Source organism: Rattus norvegicus, chromosome 18 (assembly GCF_021556685.1).
Source record: "Rattus norvegicus strain SHRSP/BbbUtx chromosome 18, alternate assembly SHRSP_T2T, whole genome shotgun sequence".
NCBI lineage: Eukaryota > Metazoa > Chordata > Mammalia > Rodentia > Muridae > Rattus > Rattus norvegicus.
In genome coordinates this window covers 83,778,169-83,784,168 of record NC_141551.1, presented here as the reverse complement: position 1 = coordinate 83,784,168, position 6,000 = coordinate 83,778,169, and positions in this window count along the sequence as shown.

The following is a 6,000-nucleotide window of genomic DNA, read 5'->3' as shown; positions in this document are numbered from 1 at the left end:
TCTGGCACTGTAGTGCCCCAAGATATCTAGTAGACATCTTCATCTCAGTCAGCAAACTGTCTCACCCACATTGCTCCACACCATATCACACTGCTGATGGCCACTCTCTGAGCCTGCCAACAATCTCTCTACTCATCTTGTTCCCAAGGCAGCTTGCCACCATACCATATATACACATGTCTCCAGCCACCACATACTCTCTTGAATTCAATTAAATCACCACATGAAAGAACACACAACGCAATAACCTCTGATCCAATTGATAAGATATAATTGCCCACCTAGACATACAAAGCCCTGTAGACATCCATTCCTTAAGAACATTCATAACAATCTGTAAATGTGCAGAGTGGAATCTTAACATCTGCCTCCATGTTCTCCCCACTGCTTCTCTCTCTTGTCTCCAGTCTCCTCCTCTTCTCTAAAACTTTTCTCCTGCCCATCCTTCCTTCTTGTCCAACGACAGGCCTCCTTCTATCTTGTACCTGCCTTCACCTGTATAATGACATCATCCTACAAAACATTTTGCTTATTTTACTTATTTTTCCTGTGTGTGTTCTTTAAGCCCATGGAGTTTCAGAAAGATGATTGTCTTGAATTATATCTCGATCAATTATGCAGTCTTCATTTGTGAAGTGTATATATCCCTTACATTTTTTTCCACAAACTTATTCCAGCAGGGAAAGAGCTTCTTTTCCAGATCCCTAGACAAATAGGCCTGCTACTGACTTATAGGAGTCTTCTGAATCCACAGCCAGCAGCTGTAACTGAGAAAGTAATTTGTGTTACTTATAGGAGTGTAAGTGACTCAAAAGAAGCTGCTTATCTAAAAAGCTGTACTCTTGCAGTTTCCTCTACAACTTTTAGGATCTCAGGAAGAGTTTCTTCTGGTAATTGCTTACCAATTTATAACCTGTGGAGAAGCCTTGCGAATCTTACAACTTTCTGAACTTAATACATTTGATTAGCTTCCTGAACCTTGTAAATTTTATTGGCTTCCTGGGTCCTGAGAGCTCTGTCCTTTCTCTAAGAGACAATGTGCCAATTTGGAGGAAATGGTTGTAGTATACCCCACACCTATCAGAGTTCAGTTGGATCAAGGAGAGATTTAGAAGCTGTTGTGGAAGGTAGCCTTGTTAGGGGAGCCCTTCAAACCGGCTCAAGCTTCAGATACACTGAAAATCAAGAGCCCTCAGATGCCCTTTCAAATTACTCTATTTGTTTTAAAGTGAACAGCATGGTTCACATACTTAAATGGCCAACATTTATTTATTTGACTGTTCTGGGATTAGTTTTCAGTCATGGGTTCCTGCTTTCTATCTTCCTAGGTTGTTAATCCAGACCTGTGTTAAGCTCATAGAGCAACTTCTCAAGTATTTTATATTTTCATGTAAGAAGTCCTTTCCCACCAAAAGCAATAGTTTCAGCATTCATTGCTTAGCTTTGAAATTGCATGTAATTTGGAGTTTTTAAAAAATCTCATTTAAAAATGGTAAAGTGGAAGACTATATGCTTCTAAAATGTACTCATGAATCATCCTCTTTATAGTTCTTCCTTGAATGTAATGGAAAGTGGAAATATGTGCGTTATGTGTATAAATTTTACATAGTGAGTCTTTATTGTGCTCTGCAATTTAAAGTGACTTAATATATAAGAGAAGAGAGTTAACATCTCATTTATATATTTTATCAGATTATAAAATAACAATAACTATGTTGACATGCAAGCATGTGTAAGAAGAATGCTCACTTCCACTTAGAATTGTTCCAGAGATTTCAGTGTTCCAGAAATTTGGGAGAGTAAGAAAAAACAACAGTCTCACTTAAGGTCTAAATAAAAATTAGTGAGCTACTCACTTGCTTTCTTTCTCTTTAAAACAGAATGAGAATGTCAGCCTAGCTCACTGTCTTGGCATGACACAATTTTACACTGTTCAGTTCACCACTAACAGCACCTGCCACAAAAAATGTCTATTGCAAAAGGGTCTCAAGGAACCACCAAAAAGAAGGTGTAGAAGTCTTCAGCACAACTACTGCATTTTCAATAAATAGCTGTCAAAGGCCATAAACAAGTGATCTCTCCAATAACATGATAACTGGGGAATGTTTTTAATGAAAATTTTTGTGACTATGATATCCCATGTGTTCTGTGGGCAAAAATGAAGGACATTCAGGGTTGACATTACATAATGACAGAGCAGTAACTTTGCAGGAAACCAAAATCTGTTTAGAATAAGCATTTTTCAAACACCACAGCTTGCATTCTCAACCTGTGGGCTGTCACACAGATGTGACAGGGACTCCTGTAATGGGCCCCTAGCAGAGGATAACACTTACGTGAAATGCAACGTCACCTTGCAGCACCTTAATATGACAGGGCCTTGCACACCAGCCAGGCACAGACAAATAGTCTTACTGCCGCAGCTCTCACTAGCCTGCTACTCAAATGACAACTGTGACTGTTGCTTTCAGCAGATTTTCTCAGCATGAGCCTCTGCAGCAAGAGTGGCTCTCTGCTCTGACAATGGGTTTGACATAAGGAGCTATTCTTTTTTTTTTTTTTTGATTTTTTTTTTTTTTTTATTAACTTGAGTATTTCTTATATACATTTCGAGTGTTATTCCCTTTCCCGGTTTCCGGGCAAACATCCCCCTCCCCCCTCCCCTTCCTTATGGGTGTTCCCCTCCCAACCCTCCCCCCATTGCCGCCCTCCCCCCATAGTCTAGTTCACTGGGGGTTCAGTCTTAGCAGGACCCAGGGCTTCCCCTTCCACTGGTGCTCTTACTAGGATATTCATTGCTACCTATACTTTTTGTTTTGTTTTGTTTTGTTTGTTTGTTTTTCCTTTTTTTGAAACTGTTTTCCCTACTTTTGATTTAAAGATACTTCCAGTCTCTGCCACTGGTACACATAGTGCAACAATGAAGAGGTCTTCCATCAAAACCACACTGCTTTATAAGAATGATTTTATAAGTACATGCAGTGTTAAAGTAAGAACCAGGAAACAAAGTTCTGGTTGCTCAAACAACCTCTATCAAAAGTGATGTTTACTGCTGAGCTTTTGAGCATCACCTTCAGTAATAATAATGACTGACTGACCTCCTAATAGAGTTGGAGGACCCTGCTTGTTGACTGTAGAAGACAGAGACAGCTTCTCCAGGAACAGCAGTATGGTAGGTGACAGAGTGCTGCTGCATGAATACTGATGCCCTGCAGTAATCAGGGAATGCTACCTGGTGGAGACACTGAGAAACAGAACCTTAAGTGTTTTAGTGATGAAGCTTGTCAAGGACCAGCCTTGGCATGGAGAAGGGTGTCTGGGATCAGTGAAAACAATGACTTGAAGTCAAATTATGGATCCAAGCTGACTACTTGTATTCTGTTTGATATGGTTTTTCTAGTCTTTTCTCTCTATGTTCTGCTTTCTCTCTGGAGATGTGTCCCCATGTCTATCTGTCTCTGTCTCAATTATCCAAACAGTTCTCTTTTTATCCTAAAAATTCTCTAGATTTTTCTCATCTTCTGCAGAACACAGGTTTAGTCTTTTATTTTACATATCGATCAAATCATTTATTCCAGATTTCATTTAGATTATTTTTCGAATCAGCATCCTGTGACCTCAGCCCTTTGATTCTTAAGAGACAGCAAGCATACACTTTTTGATTACTATTGCAAAATAATTCAGAGACCTGTCTCTGCCTTTGTTAAACACAGATGATGAGCTGGTTGGATGGGACCCTGCCCTGAAATTACAATTTCTACCCCACCTGGGCCTAACCTTACTCTGTCCTAGGCTGACCTTGAACTCAGGTATCTGCCTGCCTTTGTATCTTTCTGACAAGCTGGCTCATAGGGTAGCTGCCTTTGTTCCTTTAAATTCATGAAGCCACTCATAATTCATATTGAATCCTATATTTTGTATAGTTGAGAGATTATATGTATATTCTGAACCCATGCTCTTTTCCAAAGCCCTAAGGGCTGTCCTGAAGGTCCCAGCATGCACTATTTTGTTGAGACATCCTGGACTCCTGCTATCTCAGATTATCATGGAGTCATTAACATTAACAGAGTGGACATTCCTCAGAGAAATGTGAAAATATGTACACTATCATATAAACAATCTTATGCCCACAACAGCCATGCCATTCATGGAGGGTCAGACTGGGGCTCTGTCCCAGGGGCAGGAACCGTGTCACTCTGTCCCCATCAGGACCAGGCAGGGCTCTGCAGAAGCTCAGATCAGAGGACAGCTATGAATGTTCACAACAGTGTTTCTTACAGCTCTGAGTACTTCTGAGATGAAGATGTAGAAAGACTTCTTATTTAATGAATTAATTTTCAGGTTAGCATACAAAATCATGGGTTTTATCATGATCACTTTGAAGCTGTGCCCTGCTATGTTCATGTCTCTTCCCCACTACCCTCCATTTCTGGTCACTAACAACTTTGGTTTCTAGGCTTCACAATGTTAGTAAATACATAGTTTATCTTTATGAATTCCATCCTATAGACCCCCTACACTCAGATTTAGTCGATGTAACCATCATGAGTTAGAGCCAATGCTAGACTGTAACCTGATGGGCTCTCCTGGCTACCATCTGTGTGTTCTTCTCAATAGCCTCTATACTTTTCTATCTCTTTCTTTCACAATCCTTTCTCTACTAAAGTCCTGTTGACCAGATTCTCAGTGTGTGTGCATAAAATGCTTTGTAATCTTAATGAATGTATGATGTATTTTGATTTATTCTTTTATTTCTAGCAATTCTTTCTTAGTTCACATTTACTATTTAAATAGTACTATTCTCTGTTAACTAATGTCGACTCTTCACCATATGCTAATGTCAAATTTATTATGTTTTTTGTAACTTATTTATGTTCATTTATAACTGTCTAGACTAAAAATTTTAAATTGAATGGTAATGGGATGATCTTATAATTAAATGAATGATAATCTTCAGGAATCTGTTATATTCAAGGAAAATTGTATTTTAGAAAAAATCCATTTATATTTCTATGTGCAAAGGAAAAAAGGAGGATAATTTGATGAGATATGCTGCACAGATCCATTAATGAACATTTTTTTCTTTTTTTATTGGATATATTTCTTTATTTACATTTCAATTGTTATTCCCTTTACAGGTTTCTTGTTCATAAGTCCCCATCCCTTTCCCCTCCCCCATAAGAGTGTTCCCCCCTATTCACTCCCCCTTACCACTCCCCGACATTCCCCTGCACTGGGAGTCCAACCTTGGCAGGACCAAGGGCTTCCCCTTCCACTGGTGCCTCAACAGGCTATTCTCTGCTACATAGGCAGTTGGAGCCCTGGGTCAACTGTATAGTCTTTGGGTAGTGGTTTAGTTCCTGGAAGCTCTGGTTGGTTAGCATGTTCTTGTGGGGTTGCAAGCCCCTTCAGCTCTTTCAATCCTTCCTCTAATTTCCCCAAAGGGGGTCCCATTCTCAGTTCAGTGGTTTGCTGCTAGCATTCACCTCTGTATTTGACATGCTCTGGTTGTGTCTCTCAGGAGAGATCTATATCTGGTTCCTGTCAGCATGTACTTTTTAGCTTCATCAATCTTATCTAGTCTTGGTGGCTGTATATATATGGGCCACATGTGGGGCAGGCTCTGAATGGCTGTTCCTTTAGTCTCTGCTCTAAACTTTGCCTCCATATCTCCTCCTATGGATATTATTGTTCCCACCTTTAAGAAGGAGTGAAAGCATCCGCATTTTGGTCATCCTTCTTCTTGAGCTTCCTGTGGTCTGTGGATTGCATCTTGGGCAATTTGATGAACATTTTTATGATAGGGCACATAACAATTATGTGTATGTAACCATACTGTTTCTAGTCTATATGTACCAATGTTCCACAGACATTGGAGTCTTCCTTTCAAGTGTTCTATGAAAAATATGGTACAGTATGTCTATAAAAATTGTATGTTCAAATCTCAAATCTATAAATTTGGTTTTGGTAATTAAAACACAGAGGAGACTTTGATAACTC